A 24,803-nucleotide genomic window follows, 5' to 3' on the forward strand; every position below is an offset into this window, starting at 1 on the left:
TCAAATTGGAAAATCAGGGTCCATTTATACAATTAATTCCAATTCACAACACTCTGCCCTAAAATATCTGAGTAATAAAGGGAGATGTTTCGAACTGACCTGCTCTGTTATCTGCTTTATATACTGACATGGCTATAATATAAGATACAGTTTTCATTTTTATTTTTATTCTTGGGGACCTAAGAAGCACTATATAAATGAAGTGTCACTATTAGTATTATTATTTTAGAGTAAAAATCACAACTTAGCAGTTAAAGCTGGGCTCACTTGCCTTCCAAGTAATGCACTGGTGATTCTTGTGTTTTATTCATCACCATTGCTACTGCAAACATCATAGAGAATCTTCAACTTCAGCAAATTTTGGCAGTGCGTGTGCGAGCATTAGTCACAAGACTGATGCAGCCTGAGAGGACACATCTTTGAAGGATGGAGCCTTCAGATTCATTTCAGCTGCCCTCTCCCCATCAACCCCGTCCCCACCGTGCCCTGCACTGCAAGCCCCAAAGACTCCCTTGCCGAGAGCCATGCCTTGTGTTCTTTGCTTATTGGGTGCATAGCTTCTGTCTCATTTCTCACGGGTGGAGAAAGATTACCTGTCAGCAAATTTGAGGCCAACTGCTGACAAATTTTCCTTAATAGTCTGCCCTGTGGTTCCCTCCGTCCGGGCAGACCAGCCTAAAGCTGCCTTGGCATTGCTGATAAATAGCTGTGTGGCCTTGAACAAGCCAATTAACCTCAGTTTCCTCATCTGTAAAGTGGTCTTTTGGATCCTTTCCAGATCTAAAATGGTCTGGCTCTCAAATCTTCTCCCGCAAATAACTTGGCTTGGGGAGTTTTTGGCCATCACATCTTAGCATCCTAGGGAAGGAGCCATGTGGGCAAAAACACCTGGAAGTGAACACAGATTCCGTTGGTTGGAGCAGAATAAGCCTGCAGGTGCTCGTGGGCAGAGGGTACCTGCTGGGTGATGAGTTTGGAACCCTTTGTGGAGTCCATTGAATGCCAAATGCAAAGCTTTGGACTTTAATCCCTAGGTATGAGGGTGGCTTTGCTGAGTTTGGAGCAAGGGAGTGTCATGTCCAATGCTTTATTAAATGATCTCTGGAGCAACATTGGGGAGAACTGGTGAAAAGGGACAGAGACTCTAAGCAGGGGCAGTGGCAGTGGCAGAGAGAGGGTATTAAGGCAGGGATGATGAAGCAGGGACCACAGTGGTGGCATTATTATAATAGCTGATGTGTACTGAGCATTTCTCTATGTAAATACTGTTCTCAGCACTTTCCATAAATTATTTCAATCTATCCTCACTACAACCTGAATGAGGTAGGAGCTATAATTACCCCCATTTATAAAACGGGGAATCCAAGACTCAGGGTGGTTAAATACTTTTCCCAGTGTAGTGCAGTTAATAAGTGGACAAGCAGGGATTTGAACTGATATTTCATATCCTTCACTGCTCTGCTTTAGGGAGACAGATTTAAGAGGCTTCCGGGGTGATTTGCAACCGACAATGAAGAATGGGAAGATATTTTGTGAAGGGCTTACTGAGTGCCCAGGACTGGCCCTTTTGCCTGTTCTCTTACTGCATTTTCCCAAGCCCATAAATAGGTGCCTCTGAGATCATACAGATAGACGGCTGCAAAAGGTTTGACCTAAAAGATCCAAAAAGCTTTGCTCTGACTCCTGCGATGCATCCCAGATTGATGGATTCTTGGCTTTTGCTGCATACAGGATGATTTAAAGATGACACTGAATTTCATGTTTTCTGTAATGTGTGCATGCAACTTAAATATTTAAAAAGATGTGTTAGGCAGAAAAGAAGTTGTATTTCCAACATGCATGTTCTCTCTTGAAATTTTGGTTCCTGTCCAGCTCTGGCACAGATGAAGGGAAGATACCACCCAAAGTGTCACATCAGAACATTTTGTTGCAACCAGGGTTTACAACACATCGTAGGGGTGCTTGACAAGAAGACATGTAAGTCCAGTCTGCCCACTGATGGACACTCCCCATGTGGTGTGATACTGGGACCTTGTACAATGTGTTTAAAATGTGGGAGTCAATTGCAGCTGTGCTGAGGCATGTTAATGAGGACGCAGGCTTCTGAGAGATAAAGGGGTCGTCTACCTTTGATTTTAAGGGGACATTGAGAAGCATCAAGTTTGAGTTAGGTCTTAAACATTATGGCATTGCATTATGCCATTGATTATGCCATTACATAATCATTGTGGCAAAGTCTTGTTCATAAAGATAAAGGCCAGAAGGTCTCTGTGCTTTACATTTCTTCGTCTGCACAAGTATTCTTGAAGGAGGTTCATCTGCATACCACCAGATCCATCCTTTTCCATTCCTTCTTTGTTCACCAACTCATTGTGGGATGAGAAGGAACTCGCTCTCCTTGTCTGCTCTCAAAATTTCCCTTTTGTAAAATAAGAGGGTTCCCACAGGCGGGATCTGGAAGAATAGCTGAATTCTGTTTAAAGAGTACAAATAGAAGTTCCGGTCACCCCACTTGACCCAGCGAATACATGCATTATTCTCCTCTTAACTCAGCTTCTTAGGTTCAGATTTTTATTTGGACAATGAAAAGCAAGTTGATGGTAGGCTCTAGGGAATTCAGAACTCAGTTCTCAGTTCTGGCAAAGAGCCTCTGAAACCTGTCCCACAACTCATTTAAATTAACTATTGAAAAAAAAAAAAGCAAGGGAGGACAGCAGTGTGGGTAAGAATGTGAACTGATTAAATCACAGCAATAGCATCACTGTTCAAGGATTGCCTGTCTTTGCTTAATGTTGGAAATATTGATATTATCTCTGGTATTGTTTCCCCTATTTTTACATTTGCATGGGAAACGATTCGATTAACATTTCTTCTGAAGACGGTTTTCTTCGGAGAAAGTTACATTGATTGTATCTGTTTGGCCCGCTGAACATGCCTTCCCGTGCGGGGCTGATTTGGATGTAAAAATGGAGCTATTTTGGAAACGGTAACTCAACCTTCATTGTGGCACTGCCTTTCCAAACTCCATCAGGTCTGTGATGGGAGAGCATTGAGGATGCCGTTCACATGCTCTCCAATGTGAGACATTGTGCTAATACAACTTTAATTTTCATATCAAATTGAACAAGAAATGAGTTTGTCGGAAATAATCATGTCTATTGCAGAACTGCCAGGTTGGATAGTTACTGAGATGTGACTATTACTTGTGAAGTGACCTTGTGTGGTGACGATGTGGAGATGGAGGTCACCCTGCACGCTGGACCCAATTACACCCCTGGGAAACTCCTAGGGGCCATTCCTGGCAGCGGCTCACACCAGCTAGGAAAATTCTCTGGTCTCCCACGATATTTGGCTCAGCCTCTGCCTCATTTGCAGTGCCCTGCTGGGCCCCTTAGGAAAACATAACAAAATTAAAAAGAAACATTATCTAAATAGTTGAATCGCTATGAAATTTATGTTTTCCCTTTTATAAAAGATATTGTGACTTGCAGTGGGTCTGCCAAGTTGGACCTGGAAATCTGACGTAGTTTGTGAGAAGAGCTGGCATGAGGTCAGGTGCTCATTGCATTGAATGTGTAGGAAGGAACTGATTTTAAATGTATTAGTTATCGGTGAGGCCAGGATTCTCTCAGCTTCATCTATCATAGGTGAATTGTGAATATATTTCCACCAAACACTCAGCCATTCTCATAGGATCTTAGACACTACTAAGCTATCAGAGTTTCCAGAGCCAACTTAGGTTTCTTTTTATCTTCTTGGGTTTTTCTTTTGGACTAATAGGGCACAGAGTGCTTTAAATCCTATACCCCCTCAGTGCTCTGTCACACCTTCATTACAACAGCAATAAATATATGCACCCTTCCTTTGTGATCTTGGTATGTGCTCAAGTTCATTGTCCCATTCAATTTTCAGGACACCAATAAAAATTTGATTCGAGGGCCGTCCCGGTGGCACAGCGGTTGAGCGCTGCGCTGCGAAGCTGCCCGTGGCCTCTGCAGCGCTGGTTCGATCCCCAGCTGCTCCCCGGCCACCAGAGGAGGGTCCAACATGGCACGCAGACCTCTCCTGCCACCTGCTGCTCCCCTCAGCAGTGTACTTCCGTCCTTCTGCCTGCTCTACTCTCCCCTCTGGCTGTGGTGAATTCTCTTACCCTCCCACGCTTCTGACTGTACCCAGTGCTTGTATAAATAAATAAATAAATACATCTTAAAAAAAAAATTGTTTCTTAAAAAAAAAATGATTCAAGAGCAGTGATTGAAATCTCACATGTTAAAGGGCTTTAGACAAAGTGTTGAGATTTCATCGCCAACTCTTTCCACCTGTGTGGCCATGTATATAGGGGCTTATCTTTTTTTTTATCATAAATACTTTCTTTTAAAGATTTATTTACTTATGCATATAAGAACTGGAGTACAGGCCAGAGGTGTAGGGGTTGAGAGGATTCACCAGAGACAGATTAGGGGAGCAGAACAGGCAGACTGACTGAAACACACTGCTGAGGGGAGCAGCGGGCAAATCAGGAGAGGTCTGCTGCCCCTTGCCGGCTGGAGATCAAACTGGCTCTGCAGAGGCTGTGGACAGTTTCAAAGGTTGCGTCTTAACCCCTTGTGCCACCAGGGAGACCCCGGGCTTATCTTTTTTCCCCTCACATTCCCCTTTGATACTATTAGGATGGCAAAATCTGAGCACATAGTGAATATTTAATAAATGCTAGTACTTAATAAACACTATAACCCCATGAGGTAAAAGTGTAATAGTCCATCTGCTGTACAGATAGGAAGTTAGTGAGTTTATACTTCTCACTTTGGAATTTTTATCCAAGTTCAAAGACACACTTGTCCTTTTCTATTCCCTTTGTAAAAATTTGTTTATCTATTGTTCCTCTTTTCACATCAAACCCTCACCTGGACTGATGAGGACAGGGTTCTGTGGCTAATGAAAGTTTCATGCTTTGCCCTCAAAGAAATTGTCATAAATAATGTTCTCCTTGCAATCATGAATCATAATTGCATTGCTCTGGGGGTGTTTAAAAACTCGGTTTTCTCCCCCAGTCCTTGTTTTTGCACTTTTACATTTGAAATGTATAAACTGTACCTCAGTATGGTAGTTCTCTGACTCAGTGCTGTCTAATAGACGTATCATACAAGCCACAGATGTGAGCTGGATTTATGATTTAAAATTTTCTAGTAGTCCAATAAAAGGAGTTTAAATAGGTGGCTGATTTTAATCATGTGATCATGCCAATATATCCAAAATACAACATGTATTTGATATAAAATGATTAATGTGACATTTCACATTCTTTCTTTATACTAGGTCTTTGAAATCTGGTGTATATTTTACACATAAACCGTATCTCTGCCTGGACTACACACATTTTAAGTGCTCATTGGCCACATATAGCTAGTGGATACTATAGATAGTGCAGGGTATAGGGTGGGCACAGACATTTTCTACTCTTGTGAATATTATATTTCAGATTGATGGAGTAAGCAATAAAATATAAATGAATGAAAAAAATAATTTTCAGCAGTGAGAAGTGTGATCCGTAAAATGTGGCAACGTGAGGAAGTGATTGATAGTTGAGAATGACAGTATCTCTGCCTATCCCCTCTGAGAGGTACTGAGAATGAAGAAGGTGATTGTGAAACTATGTACTATTATTAAGGACCTACAAAGTGATGCCAAGGGTGGGAGGGAGGAAACTAGAAACTTAACAAAAATGAAAAAGAAGGAAGGAGAGAGAAAAGGAGGACAAGATCTTACTATCATGGTTGACAATTTTCATAAATGATCACAGAGAGGTGTTCACCTCCTTGCGTCCACTCTGTGAGCTGGGTCCCCTAATGTTGGAGGAGCATGCAGGAGAAGAAAAAGAACTTGACCAGCTTCTCAGGTGAGGTCAGAGTATAGAATCTGGACCTCATCACAGTATCTGCCTGTTCATGCCATGTTTTCACTGTCTTCATTTACCCTCTAGAATGATACAGAACAAGAAGAGTTTGCATCTGCCATGGATGGGTTCTGTGAAGTCAATGACTGTGCAGAACAAGTTTGTGTAAGGAAATGGTTAGAATGGATAAAATTATTAGAACATCCTCCTTTGAGTCCAGGATAAGAGTTTTGAGATGATGTTTAGAAGCATGCAGCCCAGAAGTGTTTGAGAGATTGCTTTGGGGGAGAAAGTGACCAGATTTTCATCACTCTCAATATTAAAAAAAAAAAAAAGTCACTAAATGCTCCTTTCAGGAGAGACATTGACATTAAATCTTAACTTCCCCCTTGATAAGAGATGTTACCTTTAAGTTGAACAACAGGGGATTATTTTCTTGGAGGGCATTTAATGCAGGAATTATTTATCCGTCTTGGATTATACCAGTAAATGTCATTCTGGTGGGAGATGTCCGTGGATGTAGGGACTTTGTGTCTCACTCCAACTTTCTTAAATCATTCTCTTTCTCTTAGTTATTCTTAAGATACTTCTCTTTCTTGAAAAGATAATTTTTTTCTGCTTGGCTGTGCCTCTCAGTCTTTTCTCTTAAATATTGGCGATTCTTAGTGCTTTCTCCCTTAATAATTTCTTGTGGACATGTTTTCTTCCCTGTGATGATTCATAAACTTCACAGCATCCACCATGTACCATCCTAGCACTGGCTAATCCTCAGTCTGTATTCCAAACTTAGCTTAGTAAACCATCTCTTTTACATTTCTTGTACTTTATATTTCTGGTATCAACACCGTCCACCAAATTATCCAAGTAGGAGCAAATGAACAAACAAAAAGAAGCCTTCGGTGCACCATTTTTTGAGATCTTAAACATAGTCCATTGCAAGTTACTACTGATTTTATTTTTATGTTTTCTCTCATAGTCTGTTCATTTTTCTAATTCTGCTGTCTTAGGTTCATTCCTTGTCTTTTCTGAACTTTGTACCTATTTTCCTAACTTCTGTCCTTGTTTCCTTTATTTGATCTGAGCCCACTGGCCTCCTTTAAGTACGACATCTACTGCTTCTTCAATACTTATACAAGGCAGGTTGTAGAGGTTGCAATGGCTATAGCTCAAAATAGTTTAAGTGAAAAAGAGGTTTTAGTCAACATTCAGGAATGGTCTAGCATCTGGTAAGACTGGATACAGCAAGGGGTTAAAATGCAACCTATGAAGCTATCCGCAGCCACTGCAGCATGAGTTGGAGTTTGATCCCCTGCCAGGGAGCTACCCACATGGTGCAGCAGACCTCTCCTTGACTCGCCCACTGCTCCTCTCAGCAGACTATTTCAGTCAGTCTGCCTGCGCTATTCCCCACTCTGTCTCTGATGAATCCTCTCACCTCCAAACCTCTGGCCTGTACCCCTGTACTCAATTATTTATGCATACAGTTCTTGTATGCATAAATAAATCTTTTTTTTTTTTTAATTAGAGGCATGTTTTTATTTATTTATTTATTATATTTGTTTGTTTTGTTTATACATGCACTGGGTATAGTCAGAAGCGCGGGAGGGTGAGAGAATTCACCAGAGCCAGAGCGGGGAGCAGAGCAGGCAGAAGGGCTGAAGTACACTGCTGAGGGGAGCAGCGGGTGGCAGGAGAGGTCTGCGCACCATGTGGGATCCTCCTCCGGTGGCCGGGGAGCAGCCGGGGATCGAACCGGCGCCGCAGAGGCCGCGGGCAGCTTCGCAACCCAGTGCTCAACCGCTGCGCCACCGGGGAGGCCCCATAAATAAATCTTAAAAAAAAAAAAGACTGGATACAAAGACTTAATCTGTGAACTCTCTCTTTCTGCATCTCCATCACATATTGACATCTGCCCCTACTCTGATTTTCTTCAAGTGCTCATCGGTTGCTGCTGAGAAGTTTTTCTGTGTACAGAAACAAAGCACAGTAACCATTGGGACAATGATACAGTGACCATATAGGATAAAAAGTAGAAAAAATATTTCTCTGCCTGTACATTAGAAGACTCTAAAGAAGAACTGCTTGAGTCATAAATCCATTTTAGGCCAGTTTCCTTGTCCCGTGAATAGACTTAAGGACCAAGCTTGGTCTTTGTGTTTATCCTTGTAGATGGCAGTGGTGTTGGGACAGAGACAACCTGATTTGCCCTTAGATGCTCAGAATTGTTATTGGCTGGATGTATAGATGGATGGATAATTGTGTTAGAATGTGGCTTTCATAAATCCTTCCTGTCTTAATCAGTTTATGTCTGTTCTAGAACTATATGTTCTTTTTGGTAGAAGGAATACATGGCATCTCCAGTATAGAATTCATTATGGTCCAGCTGGCTACATTGTTTCTCAGAAACCTTGAATCCCATGAAGCCTAGACCAGCATACCCGCTCACAACCCATGGGCACAGTCATGCTGGATGGATGAATGAACATATTACTAAGAGTATCAATGTCTGAGTGAGGAAAAACCCACTTATAATGCATTTCTATAATGTCAGGTTCTCTGCTCAATAAATCCTTTAGAATCAAAGCTCTGAAAGTGACCTTGCAGACCACTATGATCATTTAGTTTTTTAGAAAACAGATTCAGGTGCTGATATTCAGTGAAATTTAAATGGTTATCCCTAAAGTTACATAGCATAATGGCAGCAGAGCCAATAATAAGAATTTATCAGTTTTAATTCCTGGAGGTGCATTCTCCTTTACATATTTTATTTTTCTCAGCCAGTATATGTGAGATGAGTACTACTAAATGCCAGGCCATAAGGATATGATATATGGAATAGAAAAAAATGAAAAAACAAAGCAAAAGAAAACTCCAGTTCGACAGCAGATCACAGGTGAATGAGGGTAATTTGCCCTAATCACAAATTATGCAGTTTATCTGGAGAAGAAGTTTCATCCTGGCCAGCCTTCTCCATATTTCCTTGCTATCTGAGTTGTATTTGAACATCATGTAACTGGAAGACCAGGGTTATTTTACAGAAGTATCCAAAGACATGTCAACTCTGGCTAGTTGGTCTGCTGCCCCTTAGTATCTAGAGAACTAATTGCCTATTTTTATGTTCTCTAAAGATACCACAATGGTAAGCTTAATTCTTTCAGTGGCTGCTCTGGCTGATCTCATGGTCTCATCTACATTTGAGCCACCGTAGTGACTGGAAGGAGGGAGAGATCCAGGGGCTTCCTAGAGAAGGAAGGGGGAGCTGGTAGTTCTGTTTTTTGTTACAGGACTGGTTACATAATATGCTCTCTTTATAACAATTCACAGCTATTTTTACCTATTTATATTATGCTTACAATCTTTAGAAAACTTAAAGAATCAATAATAATAATAATAATAATAATAATAGCACCTCTAGTATTGTGGTTATCAAATGTGGGATTATGTTTCTACCAGGGGACATTTGTTAAGGTCTAGAGACATTGTTGGTTGTCATTTCTGGGTACTGGAATACTACTGACATCTAATGAGTAAGGCCAGGGTGTTACTAAATATACTATAATACATAGAACTAAACCCTCCTCCTAACAAATAATTATCTAGCCCAATAGTGCTGCATTTGGGAAACCCTGCCTCAGACACTGAAGGTCAATCTAAAGTATTGCTCATCAAAGGCCTGTAAAAACTACCATTCATAGACTTTTAAGAAACATTATGGGGCCTCCCCGGTGGCGCAGCGGGTTGAGTGCAGTGCTGTGAAGTTGTCTGCAGCTTCTGCAGTGTGGATTTGATTCCCAGCTAGCCATAGAGATACCTACATGGCGTGGCGGACCTCTCCTGTCTCGCCCACTTCTCCCCTCAGCAGTGTGTTTCAGCCAGTCTGCTTGTTCTGCTCCCTGCTCTGTCTCTGGTAAATTCTCTTACCCTCTCATGCCTCAGGCTGTACCTCAGTTCTTGTATAAATAAAAATAAATCTTTGAAAAAAAAGAAAGAAACATTGTGTCTCCATTTCTCAGTTGAAGAAACAGAGGCTGATAGAAGCTAATTTGCCTGGGGTCACCCAGTTAGAAACCCAAGTCCCCATGAAACCCCGAACCCTTACTCTTTGCAACAAATGCATTTTCTTCCCTATTACCACTTCTGCAGCACAAAATCATAATTTGAAAGCTTACAATTTTTTCTTACACTATTTTTTCTCAGTGACTGAAATGTTTTTTCGTGCAAAGCAGCCAGATAAAGGTATTAACTAGGAGAGGCTATACAAAGATATCATCCACATGGTCTTCTGCCACAATTCCTTCATTGAAACATAATAATAGATTACTGTGAATTACTTTTTCCAAGAAATTGTCAAAAAAATATTGCAGACTGGAAGCATAGCTTTCTGGTTATTGAACCAGTTGAAATTTGACCTTTAGATATAGGTAAGAAGACAACTGTCATTCAGGGAAGTTTAAATGTGTTCCTACTGCTGTCAGGAGATTGCATAGCATTTTCCATTTCCTTGAGGCTGAAATTTTCTGAAGTTTCTCATTTGTAAATATTGATGTATATGTAGCTTGTCAGTAAGGGTTCTCTAATGGAATCAGAACTAATTATATTATGTGTGCGTGTGTATTGTGTGTGTGCGTTTGTGTGTATGTGTCTGTCTGTCTCTCTCTCAAGGAATTGGCTTATGTGATTGTAGGGGTTAGTGAGTCAGGTCTGCCACCTGTAGGGCAGATGAACAGGAAGGACAAACTCTTGGGAAGAGTTGAAATTGCAGTCCACTGGTGGAGTTACCTATTCTTTTGAGAAGTTTCCATTCTGCTTTTAAGAGCCCTCAGCTAGTTGGATCAGGCTCACCAGATAATCTAGGATAATCTCCTTTAAAGTAAACTGATTATCAACTTTAATTACATCCACAAAATACCTTCACAGCGTCACCTAGATGAGTGTTTGATTGTTAAACCCAGAACTTTAACCAGGCCAAATTGACACAAAAAACTGGTGGGGATTTTACAGGGATACACCTGAGAGGAGAAAGCAAACATTGTACAAAAATGAAAAATGATGTAAAATATATATACATACATAATTAAAAAAAACTGGCCATCACATGTAGCAAGTGTATGTAGCTAGAAGTAATTTTAGGTGGTGTAGCATGACTACCAAAAGTTAGAGTGTAGAGTCATATAAAATGCACTGTTAATCTTAACAGCGCGAGGCAATGGTGAGCTGTACCCACTCATCTCGATCCTGTCTGTTCTCTGTGTCTGGGACGCCTTTGTACACAACAGATTACTTGTGATTCTGTCTTGAAACTCACTGCAAGGTCACACAAAAAGCTGCAGCTTGGGAAGAACACGTTGTTAGGCAGCCCTGGATGCATAGCCTCGCTATGGACTGGCTGTGATGTGCTAGGACTGAGTTGTGCTGGAGGCACTGCAAGCTGCCTCTTAGTGGCTGCTGAGATTCACTTGGGAGACACTTTTGCAGTGATGGTGACAGACACATGCAGGTAACTGTACAGACTCACACACCTGCCCACAGGAGCTAGGTTAGCAAGCATCATACAGCTGACAAATTATTATGCCATCACCACTGTGGTAGGTGCTACTTGTCAGAGATGAAACTGTGTATCCCCTACCCTCTGAGCACTAATGATCCGGAGGACGATATGATTAAAGTGGGAACTTCAGTTTGTTCTGATACAGGCTGTAATACAGGCATTTACATCCATAAAAAGGCTTTCTGAATGCTGAATCACTGAAAGCACAATTAATTAACTGCGAGTCTCTGTTACTTGAATATATGCACAGTGAATGGGCTCGAGGACCAAGGCTGCCTTAATAAGGAGTGACTGTGTGTTAGGGTTTAACTAGAGCACTAGGCAGGCTGCCAGGACAAAGGTGATTGGATTCCCAGCACTTGCCTGTGAAGAGCTCAAACATGCCTGTTTACTTGTTCACTTATTTATGGCCTTTCCTATTCTTAAAAGGAGTTGAGGTGAACTTCAGAAATACCAGCAGTGTGCTAGTATTTCAACAAAGGAAAGGAAAGTTTTAAAGAAACTAGGATGAGGGGAAAGCAGAGTTAGGTGGTCAGATGGAGCAAAGGGCTTCGCTGGAAAGCACACCATTATTCATGGTGCAGAGTGCTGTATCCTAGTAACTAAAGCAACCGAAGAAACACCAGAAATTATACAACCACCACAAAATCAAAATGCATTCAAGCCCAGGTGAGACAAAATATTTGACAGTGATGCCAGTAGAATTTCTCCCAAAAAATCTCATAATGAGACCAGTGCCTTTCATAATCACCCAAGAATAAGCAGAAAACTATATATATAAACACACACACACACACACACAGATACCTCTTTAGGGTTGCTTAATTCAAGTAGGGGCTCCAGCATGCTACCCACCTCATTAACCAGACAGTGACACTCCATGGAATTTAGAGAATCCTGTCTCAGCTCACCTCTCCCCTGTCCTGCTCTCCTGCTCTTCATGTTCCTTTAACACACTGCTTCCTACTGTCCCAAAAAGAACCATGATGACATGAACTAGAATTAGAGGACTAGAACAGGTGAATCAGAGCTTTAGTTTGTTCCAGGAGCACATCGCTTCTCAGCATTGGGTTTGGAACCACTGAACTCCCAGAAGTCTTGTCTTTTCAAGTAATTTCAGACCAGGCATTTCCCTGTGCAGATTCAGTATTTAATTGCATACCTGGGGTGGATTACTACATTCGAAGTCTCTGTGTCATGATATAGTGAACAGGTTCAGCATCATTTGGCTTCCCATGAACCACTGAGGAAAGAAACATTTTGCTTTTGTTATTACTGCAAAATGTAATGAATATGTTAAAAAAGGCATCATATCTTAACATAAATAGCATTAACACAGGATTTTAATTTTTTTTTCTTTTCCACTAAGATAAAGCCTTGCAAGATGAGCAGAAATGACCATATCCATGATAGAATCATGGTTAATAGGGCTGTGCCTGTTACTTGAGTGTCTTTTTGTGTCCCTGGGGGCTTTGTCAGTAACCAAAAGATAGTAAAAGCTGCCTCATCTTTATTTAGGTTGATGTGCAATGACTGTATACAACAGCCATTTGATAGAGGTTGGACAGTGCCAAAGACATCAACAAGTGTGGTTCCCATCAATTTGTCCCCAAATGCCTCTACCGTCCTGGGCTCAAAGGGAATTACGGCTCCTTCTCTCTGTTCCAAGTCAGAGGTGACCTTGGAAGAAACACTGACCTTGGAAGTCAAAATTCTGGATTCTCATCACAATCTTTCAGTTTTAGTTCAGCTTTGGGCAAATAACTATCTCTTTGGGAGCCTCTGTTTGCATATTTTTAAATAATGGAGCTAACTGCTAGGGACTTTTCCAGCCCTGAGGAGCTCCCTGTAGCAACCACAGTGCTGGCGTGTAAGGTATGAGTGAGCAGGACAGATCCTGCCCACTGTGGGAAATCTGTTGGAAGAGGCAGACCATCCGTGATAGAACAATCTCAGATTGGGGTAATTGTCATAAAGGAAGTCAACAGTCATTTACCAGGATGAGAGGTTGAAATGGGTCATTCTAGCTAAGGTCACCCAGGAAGTCTTCCCTGGGGAGGAGACATTATTTGATCTTCATCTTTATCCTTATAAATAAAATAGTTAAAATGACATCTGAAAAAAATAGTGTCCTTTGCAAATCTATCTGAGCAATAGCAGTGGGAGACAGAATTGATTTAAGGCGAGATCGCCTACCCTAAATTCTTAGTAGAATGTAGAAATAAAGGTAGAAGTTATAAATAAAGGAAAATAAATAGAGAAGGATCTTTGCAATTTGAGAAAAAGATGTGTTTATAGCTCTGGGGCAAGTAGAGGGCTTTTTCAATCAATTTCAAGATGCTTTAATCAATTCAGTGAATATGCCTTGAGAACCTACTGTGTGCCTTGCCTTGAAAACAGGGAGTCTAGAGTGTTTAATCTTCCTCAAGAATCTTCTTCAAGAAAAGTCTAGTGTACAGAGAGGCATACAGAAAGTAACATCTCTTTTTCATTCCTACCAACAGCAGTGGTAGGAAGGAATGTAGGACACTCAGGGACAGTGATAACAGCACTGGTTTGCTGGGCTATGACCAAAACAATTCACAGAGAGTACTAAATAAAAGTAAATAAAAGTGTTTAGGTGAAAAATAAACCACCAAAATTATTTTGAAGAATGATATTTCTGCTGAGATTTTATGATATTTATTTCACATGTCTGGAATCAATACTAAAGAAATAACTTGAAATGTTAAAAAAATTAGATGCACAAAATATCCACATAACACAAAAAAATAAAAAGAATACTTTAGAGGAGATCAGTTAAATAAATTGTGGCATATTTTTATGACAGCCTCTAATTGCCGCCAGAAGTATTAACAAAGAAACTAGCTACATGGACATATGCTTAGAATAAAATGTTAAGAGGTGCAAAGTAGGCCACTGAATTATCCATTCAGTGTGATTTCAACTTTCTACATACACACACTGGAGGAGGGAAAGGATTCATTCTGAAATACCAGCAGTAATTATATAGCGATGGTATTTAATTATTTTATTTTTCAATTTTATTTTTCAATTTTGTAATCCTGCATATTTGTACTGGAGAAAGAAACACATAAAATAACTCCATTTTTTTTTTTTGAAGGAGAATGGAACGGTGTTTCCTTCTAGTTGAGTCTGTTTCTGATGAAATACTTAGTATTCTCCCAGAGCAGAAGCTGAACCCTGAATTTAAAAATAAACTTTACATTTTGTTTTTAATTCTAAGCTTTTGTGATATTGGGATTCACTTTTCCTGTCCACGTTTCTCTCTCCCCAAATTTAAATGGAGCAAAAGTAGAAAGCATAAGTGATTGGGGGGCATGGTTTGTTTATGTAGTCTGTTTGCATGCAGGAGTTGCTGGGGGATAGGGCAGCACGGTTAATCGAGATGGAGAAGGCCCTCAGCTTAGCTATTTCATAGCTGAGCACTCAGAGGCATCACAGTGAGGTGTGGTTTGCCTGAGGTCACATGCTGGTTTCTTAGAACACTGGGCATTTTGGTGATGCTGGGGATACTGTTTTGATGATAACTGGGATTGACGGTATTTACAGTAGAAAATGGAAGAGGGCTTAGTTAGAAGCCTTAGTTAGAAACTAAGTCATTGTAAGAGTATAGAACCTTTAAGAAACAGAGTTAAAAACACATTATCAGCAAGGGACATAAAAGCCCGCTACCAACTCAGGTAGAACTTAAGGTCTAGATTTAAGCTTTGCTCTTCCATGAAAACTCCAAGTATGTCAATTTTCAGAATAGAAATGGTTATCTCCATATCTGAATTTTAAAATTCATTGTGCATATGTTCTGTGATTTAAAAGTAACAGTCTTTTCCATTTTTCTCATTCCACTGCAAATTGAAATCGCACCATGTCATCAGAAAGTTATTTAGTGACAACTTATGGGGAGCCAAAAAGTTTCCTGCAATTTGCATATATTTTCCACATTCAGAATGTTAGTGATTAAGTTTTTTGTGTTCACTTAAAATAATATATTATTATTGAAAATAAATATAATAATAAATGCAAAATGTTGGCTCGAACGGCATATGCTAAACATTTTCACAGTGCAACACAGCATATGCTTAGTTCTTCATTAAGAGATTTTAAAATAACTTGTATTTAGCAAGAATACATTATCTTTTATTCAGAATTAATTATATGCTGTTTTGTGTACCATAATTTAAAGTGCTACCCACTTCTAATATGTAACACGCAAAAGAAACTATGGTTACAATTCATTAGAATTGGCTTCTTTCCTTTGCAATTTAGTGGCATAATGAATACATAGAGCTGAAATGCTATTTGTTACTTGAATCAAAAGTTACATGAAGTGCTGATAACTAACAGTTACAAATCCTTCATTTTTTAAAATCGCAGCATGCCTCAGGAGAATGGAATGTCTTGAGAGTAATTCATGCGTAATTAGTTATTTTACCATTCTTTGATAGTTTTAAGAATAATTTCTTTAAAAGGGCTGTTGGAACTAGAGGGTAGAAGAGCATTGAGGGATCATTTCATATTACTTGAATAGAATGGTATTCAATTGTTTAGTATGCCCAGACAGATGCTTCTTTGAAAGCAAACTGTAACTCTCCTAAAGAATTTGATCCTAAGAGTCTAATAGACTCTTATTAATAAATAAATGTAACACACCTTCTGAAAAATGAAGCACCCAGGTCTCAAACAATGACCTGGAGATAGGTTGGTTTTCCAATTAAGTGTCTGCAACCTTTATTTCAACTATTTTTTTCAGTGATGAGGAAAATGATGCCCAGAGAGATAAAATCCTCAGCTAGGGTAAAATATTTCATGAATGGAACCTAGGGTTGGGGTCCAGGTCTCTTAATTTAGGAAAGGTTGCTATTTGGGTTGCTTGAAACATGCTCCTATTGTTATGATCTTAATTTTTACCATAAAGTTCAGTAAGGGAGGGCTATTGGGATACTGTGTTATCTAAGCAGGGCGAAATGATAAAAGCAGATGTATCAGAAGTGAAAACAAAACACCTACACAACTTCAAACTGTATTTTGACATCTTGTCTTTTTCACTAAAAGTGACAGAACCTTAGGGCCTCCCTGGTGGCTCAGGGGTTAAAGACAATGCTATCAAGCTATCCACAGCTACTGCAGTATGAGTTTGATCCCCAGCCACCCAGGGAGCTAACACACATGGTGCAGCAGCAGACCTCTCTTGTCTCACCTGCTCCCCTCAACAGTGTATTTCAGTCAGCCTGCCTGTTCTGCTCCCCACTCTGTTTCTGGTGAATCCTCTTACCCCCCACACCTCTGACCTGTACCCCTATTCTTGCATGCATAAATAAATAGATCTTAAAAATAGTGACAGGACCTTAAATAATGACAATAACAGCCATGTTGATGTGAATGAGGGAAAAAACAGATCGATATTGGAGGGTTATCTGGCAAATGTTTTCTTGAACCTCCGAATGCACAGACCCTTTGTCTTAATTGTTTTACTTCTGGCATGTAGCCTTAGGAGACACTCTGAAACACAGATTGAGTCACCAAAAAATAAATGTTCTTCCTGGTGATTTCTTATGGCATGTAAATCATACCTCATAAAGCTGTTCAGAACTGCTCATCACATTTTTTTATTTATAAGAGGCAAAAGTGAAAGCATGACGACTCCTTAGAGGAAATCTTTAAATAGTAAGTTTAAATAGTTCATCTGTAAAACTTAACTTTCTGAAGCTTTTTGTTAGATTGAAGAAGATATTTTTAATAATATAAAGAAATATTTATCACATAGCATTTATTAGAAGATACATGATAAAACCTGTATGTAGACCACAGTCACTAGTTTCAAAAAATGGTTAAAATCATTAAAAGATGGTAACAAACCATCATAGTAACTAGTGGTAGTATTTATTTTAAAGTCCTGCATTTTCAAAATGTTCTTCCATGAGGATTCATTACTGTTAATAACCATGGAGTAGGTATTAATAAAGGTCAGATGTCTGTCGACAAACTCAGATATCTTAGTTATAGCAAAGAATGACTTTGATGCAACACACTTTTTACTAGATTCATCTGTATTTCAGAGATGGCGCATAGCTGGAAGGCCCTATTCAGTAGGATTGACAACATTCATTAACATTTTACTTTCTTGGGCCTCCCTGGTTGTGCAAGGGGTTAAGCACAGCACTATGAAGTGATCCCCAGCCTCTGCAGCATGAGTTCGATCCCCCAGCCTGCCAGGAAGCAACCCACATGGCGCAGCAGACCTCTCCTGTCTCATCTGCTACTCCCCTCAGCAGTGTATTTCAGTCAGTCTGCTTGTTCTGTTCCCCACTCTGTACCCCAGTTCTTGTATGCACAAATAAATAAATATTTAAAAAAATTTTCACTTTCTTAACCATAGTGATCATGGACTAGCCCTGAGTATATCACGTGGTATAAGTTACAAACACACCACCTGATACAACCATTTACAAGAATCCCCTTCTTTACATTCAGCCAACAGTGGGGGTTTTACCTTTCCATCATTTGTATCAACTCTAATGAAAGTGTTAAGTGCATGGAATTCAGAATGTGCTCACTCAAGCAGCTTGTGGCGAATGATTGGCATTAATAAGGTGGCTCTTGCTGCTTGATCCTTTCTCATGGTCAGACTCTCTGTTCCAGTCCAGGATGTACGTGTGCTTCCTGCCACTTGTTAACTCAATTACACAGTTCTCTGAATTGTAGCAAACATTTCTTATACAAAGCCACTTGCATATTCTCTATGGTAGCTGACACTTCATAATTCCTAAGGGAAGGCATGAAGAATTAGACTAAATTCCCTGGATTCTGAAAGAAAGGGAAAGTGATTAAGACATTGAAATTGCTCAGGCTATGCTGCTGTCATTGTCGGAGGAAGCGATACTGTGTCAGGTGCAAAATATAATAGCTCTGATTACTGGGTACCTATCTTCTGGGACATTTCCAATTCACACCTAACTCTGAAGCCTGCTGTAAATCGAAAGATTCCAGAGTGTGCTAGTCCAGGGTTTCCTTTCATCTCAAATGATAGCATTTTTCTCATTTCAAATTCACTCTGAAGGCCCTAAAGTCAAATATTTGACTTAGATATTTCCACGAAAAAAAATTAAATGTACATTCTCTCTCACACTCTCAGTTGTGGGATTCCAGTCACTAGACAGACCAAAGTCTGTCCTGAGTCAGGCTTTGTGGGACCTATTTCCTGGCATGTTCTGGGATTGCCTGTTTTATAAAAGTCAAGAGGCGGTCAGCATACCCTCTACTTCCAAAGTACCTCAAGTCCTTGTTTCAAAAGAAGCTTCTAGGAACCCAACCCAGGCCTGAGCACCTGGGGTGGGCTCTTAACAAGCTACATTTATAACAAGTCTCCAGCTGCTGGTGAGATTCCCTAGACTCTAGAAGTGTGCATAAGCTCATTTCCCAAATCAGACAGCTTTCACCCCTACGATTCTACTCTTTACTCCGTAACAGCTCTCTACAGAGACACATGAATACTCAGAAATGCTAAATAAACAATCTAGAATCACGAGCCAACAGAAATGGACCAGCAACATCAATGTTATGCTGGAATTGCATTTGAGGGGGTCACCCTCAAAATTTCAGAATCAGAAGCACTTTAAAAGCCCTCGAGGTAAGTCTGATGATTTACAAAATCTGAAAACCACTGGTCTAAAGGATTCTTTTCTCAGTTTCCCGGTGTGAGCTCAGGCCTCCATTGATTCAAGTTGTTCACCTCACCATTTTCTGTGAAAGGAAGAGACCATTCTTTCCCTCAGACCGCAATTCCTTTTAGAGAATCTCACAGACTTAAAGATCCAGAAGAAATTTTAGAATCAATGTCACAGGCAAATGATGCCTTTAAAGCAGGTAATGGTCCTACCAGGAAGGTAATGGTTTGGCCTTTTAAAAGCAGCATCAAAATAGCATGACAAGACCCATTGGGTCTTAAATTAGATGACAGGCTCCTAAGTTAAAGCGAGTTCAGTTGAATCTAGGTTTTGACATTTACCTGCTGTGTAGTTTTTGAGAGAGCCAAAGATTATGTGGGAGCCTTACTTTTCATATCTGAAAAAAGGAATACAATGAGAGTGACTTGCTTTCCCAAGCATTGAGCATTAAATGAGATGATGGATGGAAATGGGTTGCTGAGGGTCTCGTGATTAGCAGATGACCAAAGAATATTATGCAAATGTCACCGTGGAATATAACATAGAAGTTTCCTGACCTTTAGTTCCCTCATTTTAAATTGGGGGTAACTGACATGGTGAGTTTCAGGAATGAAACAGAACTGAGTCAGTTTCCATCACAATAAAATCTAAGATCTTCCTATTGGAGGTGCAGGATGAAGACTGGACCTTCCTGTGGCCCCAGCCTCCTGAGCTAGTTACTTAGGACATGTTAAGCTATTGATCAATAGCCAAATTTTACAAAAAGAGCTTTTACAGAATCCATTTTTTTTCAACTGAATTCCGAACAACCTCATGGGAGAGGTGTAGGTCTTGTTTTACAGAAGGGGAACCTCAAACTCACATGGCTGGTGAATTGGGGTGACAGATCAGGTAATCTGAATTGAGGGCTCTTATGCCCAGTTATTCTGCTATGATGCTTCCTCCTGCCTGTGACTATGACTGTTCATCTCTAGCAATAAGCTACGGGGTTGGACAGGTTAGAAATAATTTTTAAGCACCTGGGGAAACCCAGAGAAATAAATTATACACTTCGATGAACCAGTTCATTTTTTTTTTTTTAATTCGGGAGCTGTAAACTAATGAATTTGTTGCCAAAGTGAGGAAAGAGAAGCTATTTTTGTTGTTAATATTATTTTTAAACTATGCTCTTGTTTTGATATAATATAGAAACACATAGAAACAACCGTGCAATCAAATACATTATTGGAGGGTGAACACCCCTGAACCCCTCCCCTGTGGGAACTCTTGCCAGTGTCTCTCTCTGCATGAAGCCAACCACTCTTCTGACTCATGAGCTGGCATCCCCATTGCCAGTACCTGTAATCCCAAATGCCCTGAGTCAGCTTTGCCTTTTTTCTTTTCTTGTCTTGCGCTATCATTCAAGTTTTTTTTTTCCTTCTTCTTCTGTAAGTGTCTCCATCATCCGCACTCCATAGGACATAGAATCACATAACCTATAATATGGTGGTTGTCAATCTCAACAATACTGATGCATTCTTTTGAAGGGAGGCACTGCCCTGCACATTTTAGCATGTTTAGCAGCATCCCTGGCCTCTGATGCCCATCACAACCTTTCTGCAGTGTGGCAGGTAGAAATGAATGTCCCAGACCTTCCAAGTACCCCTTAGGAGCTAAAATCACCTCTAGTGAAGAACAATTATTGTGTTGAAAGTTTTCTTCTATCCTCTTAATTTTCTGACCTTGGATGAAAGCCTTCACCATATTCAATTCATTTTTTTCTATTAATTTTATTTATCCATTGCTAAGGCTCTTCCTAGGTGATGGTGTGTATGTCCTTCTGGGGACACATCACGTTGGTCATTTCTCTTTTTGTGATATTACCCACCCTTGATTCCCAATGCCAGGTCCTTTATAAGGGGTTTCAGAGTGTCGATGTGACAACTTGATCATTGATTTGTCAGAACACTGGCATAAAGAGAAGTATGCCTTAACTATGACGTGATGTGCTTGCCGGCATGGTTTAAATGGGGAAGAGTATGAATCCAAGTTTCCCATTTTTCTGGGATGTCGTTCACCTTCCAGCCAGCCATTTCTATTCTTGCCATTTAGATTCAGTCTTCTCAGCTTTGTAGACACAACTAGTCACTGAGTCAGGGCCACATCTCAGTCAGCTACTCCTCTGTGCTGAGCGGGCTCAGCCCTACATCTACCCTGTTGGGCATAATCACTGGTGCCCAGGTCCTTTCCAGACCCTTCACTCTCCCTAGTCAGCGAATGACTTTTCCTCCCTCTTACTGCTTAGACATGACCAGGCAGCTTTGCAGTGAGACAGGCCTGGCAGGACCCAAACCCAAATCTGAAAAATAGTTGCCAGTAATTCAATCGAGATCCCTAAAGTTTTGTGTGTCAGTGAATTTATTGTCATGATAGAAAAGAGAGCTCACAGAGCTGTTTCTAAGGATTAAGTCATTTGGAAACAGTTGATGGGAGCCAGGTTCTGTGCACATTTTAGATGTTCTTTCCTATTATGAGAGTTGCTCCTGTTTAAGGAGCACTTACTATGCTCCCTACTGTAACACATGCCCCCCTTGTGTGCCTCCTTATTTGATCCCCTGCATTACCTGTGCCATGTGTTACAGATAATGAAAATGAGGTCCACAGGGGATGTGGTAGCCTCTAGACCTTCCTGATGCCAAATTCTATTTTGTTATCTGCTGTGCATTCTCCCTTTCTCCGCATTTATTTGGGTGTTCAACTTTGAATGAGTGAATGAGTGGATGTAAGAAGATCTCAGAAGTTGACAAGCAAATAATTCTATCTTCCAGGAGGGCCTCCTCTTCCTGGAAGTGTCTTGAATCTGGAATTTGCATTTTGCATTTGGGTTGAGTCAAGAAAAAGCATAGTTGAAACACAATTGTCTTTATACAGGTATTCCGACAAATCAGTGGCAATGGGGTAGCAGAATTGGCATGTCAACACTCTGCCACCCCTGTATTCATATGTCAAAACACTTCTACAAGTCATCTTTGACAGTGCCCCAGATTTGCTCTCCAGTCTTAATTTCCCTTATGATATTTTTGGTCTCCTAAAATTGGCTATTTAACTTGTTCATTCTTTCCTCTGACTTTTTTCCCTTCGGAGTTGTTCTGTCAGACGCTTGGCTCCCTCACGCACCCCGACTTGCGTGTGGACTCTGGGGAAAGTGGGACGTCAAGCTGCCAGTTTGGCTTCTGTGACTCCAAGCTCGCGGTCTTCATGCTCTCACCTCTGCTCAGCTACTGCTTGGCCTTTGTTTCTAGGCAGCTGTCCCCCCCTTTTATGATGGGAATTCACTAGACTCCCCACTCCCATGAGAAGCATGATGCCATGGGACACTTGGGTCCCCACCTCTCACTCTCTACAGTTCTTACTGTGAAAGTGTGAATTTCCCAGTTGACATCCAGGCGTCGGAGCTCATCTGATCCCTGAGCCTGGCAGGTGTCGAGGCGGGTAACCTGGCATAACCAAGGGAGCTAAATTCTCTTGAAATTGATGCAGATGGGCAGGCAGCTCTGAGGGTTACTCCAGCAGTGGGATCTCCTTCCACAGCTTCGGGGTGGGACCTCATCCACGTGGGAAGATGGGACATTTGGTAGCAAATTAGGACAGAAGGACAGTGAGTTAGACTGAATCTTTCTCTAGCACTTTCTCTCCTTTGTTCTCTGCCCTCCCTGGCATGCTATGTAAACTGTCTTAGTGGTTTGGAGAATACAAAATATCCTCAGGTTTCCTTTGGGAGTGTTCTTGGTTTTGATACTGAAAAATCACATCCTACTCTGAGCCAATGTCATCCTCCATTCTGCCCCAGGCCCTGCTGCATTTACTCAACCACAGATGCCCCCTGGCCAGCCTGTGGGAGCCACTATCCCTGTCATTACTCTGGATGGCTTTGGAATGCCATTTGATATTCATATCTGCTTTGCAGAATTTGTAGTTTGATGGATTGATTTAAATATTTAAGAGAAATATTGAAATATTGAATAGCACCATATAGATGCAGTGTTATCCAGTAGTAAATATATCCAACATATATAAATTATAAATAGTGCCTTTGAATATATAAAAGCAAATCATCTGAGAGATGACTTTTACTAAGAAAATACAACACAGTAATACTTTCTGGCAAGGATTTATCGAGTGATGATTATATTCCGGGCACTGCCATTCTATAAAATACTGGCCATGCAGGGGTGAATGAAGCAGGACACTTGACCTAATAGAGGTCAAGGAACATCCCAAGGCCAGGCCTGTGAAGAAACAACCCCAAAGTGAAAACACAGGAAAGAAGGAGCAAATTAAACTGCCAATCTTTGTGGATCAAAAAATATCCTGGGGGGCCTCCCTGGTAGCACAGGCAGTTGAGTGCAGTGCTGTGAAGCTGTCCGCAGCCTCAGCAGTGTGGGTTTGATCGTGGCCAGCCAGGGAGATACCCACATGGCACGACAGACCTCTCCTGTCTCTCTCCCTGCTCCCCTCAGCAATGTATTTCAGGCTGTCTGCCTGTTCTGCTCCCCACTCTGTCTCTGGGGAATCCTCTCACCCTCCTGCACCTCTGGCCTGTACCCCAGTTCTTGTATAAATAAATAAACAAACAAACAAATAAATAAATCTTTTAAAAAAGTATCCTATGTGAAATTATGACGGGAGAGCTGGTCTGGGAATATGACCTGTAGAATAGTTTTGATATTTGAACACAGAGCTCTTACAAATGACTTAGAAAAATGCTAACTAACACCCCAGTAAAAAAGAGGGGAAAGATTTAACAGTATGGTTCTCAAAATTCTAGGGGTGCTGTGCAGCACAGGAAGAATTCAACTCTGTGATTATTCTAAGAAAGAGAAATGTGGGCAACAATGCCTGTGCCCCTTTACAAAATAAATCCGTGGGCGAAGTGATTGTTATGATGATGGATCGGGGGAGTGGAAGGGGCATCCTGTTACAGTCCTGGTGGGCTTGTTAATGAAAACATCTTCTCTGGAAAATAATCTGCAGTATGTACATAGGGGTTTAAAATCTCATCTCTTTTGACCTGGTAATTTACTTCTAAGCATCAGTTCTAAGAGAATAAGCAGGTATGTAGACAGAGATGAATGTGCTATTAAGTTTGCTGCATTGTTGTTTATAATAGAAAGATTTTAAAACTACCAAGTAGCCCAATGGAAGGGATTTGAATCATTATATAGTTCATTGTGCATCCTGACAAGTAATTATGCTTCCATTAGAATCAGGGTACCAGAGAAAGTTTGGTAGTGGTGCATGGGCATGCTGTGGGCATATATTATATCTGATAGGATAGAAGATCTCAATTGTATTTAAAAGTAGGAGAGAAAAGACTGGAAGGGAGTATTTTCTCATTTGTACATTTTATTTTCTAAAAATTTGACACTGAAATTTGCTTTACCTGATCATTTGAAAATTATTAATTAATAATACCTAAGAATGGTGTTAATAATCATAATGCAGTGCCGGCTGAAACTTTCACAAAAGGATGAAAGGTTCCAGGAGGTTGTCAACTAACTCCTTTTGATGAGTCATACTGAGAAAGCTGGAGAAAAGAGGTATTTTAAGGTCTGAGACATAAATTATCCCATGGATAAGAGAAAGAAGGTTGTTTCAGGCCCTTCAGTAGCTGGCTTTGTGCAAATTACAGAAGCAT

At 40.6% G+C, this 24,803-nt stretch overlaps 1 protein-coding gene across 5 annotated transcripts in view; it reads left to right on the forward strand.

Annotated features, from left to right (window-relative positions):
* CDH11 (cadherin 11) overlaps positions 1-24,803 on the forward strand; it is a 159,291-nt gene that overhangs the window by 18,033 nt on the left and 116,455 nt on the right. Inside the window, exon 1 of one of the 5 annotated variants that reach the window (XM_054697064.1) lies at positions 1,256-1,977. The exons of the other annotated variants lie outside the window; for them this stretch is intronic. The gene's annotated coding sequence lies outside the window, so the exon portion shown is untranslated. Of the gene's footprint in view, positions 1-1,255; positions 1,978-24,803 lie in introns of those variants that run through there. 5 annotated transcript variants of the gene reach the window in all.

This window comes from Talpa occidentalis, unplaced genomic scaffold (genome assembly GCF_014898055.3).
Source record: "Talpa occidentalis isolate TD23 unplaced genomic scaffold, MPIMG_talOcc4v2.1 talOcc4.17, whole genome shotgun sequence".
Classification (NCBI taxonomy): domain Eukaryota; kingdom Metazoa; phylum Chordata; class Mammalia; order Eulipotyphla; family Talpidae; genus Talpa; species Talpa occidentalis.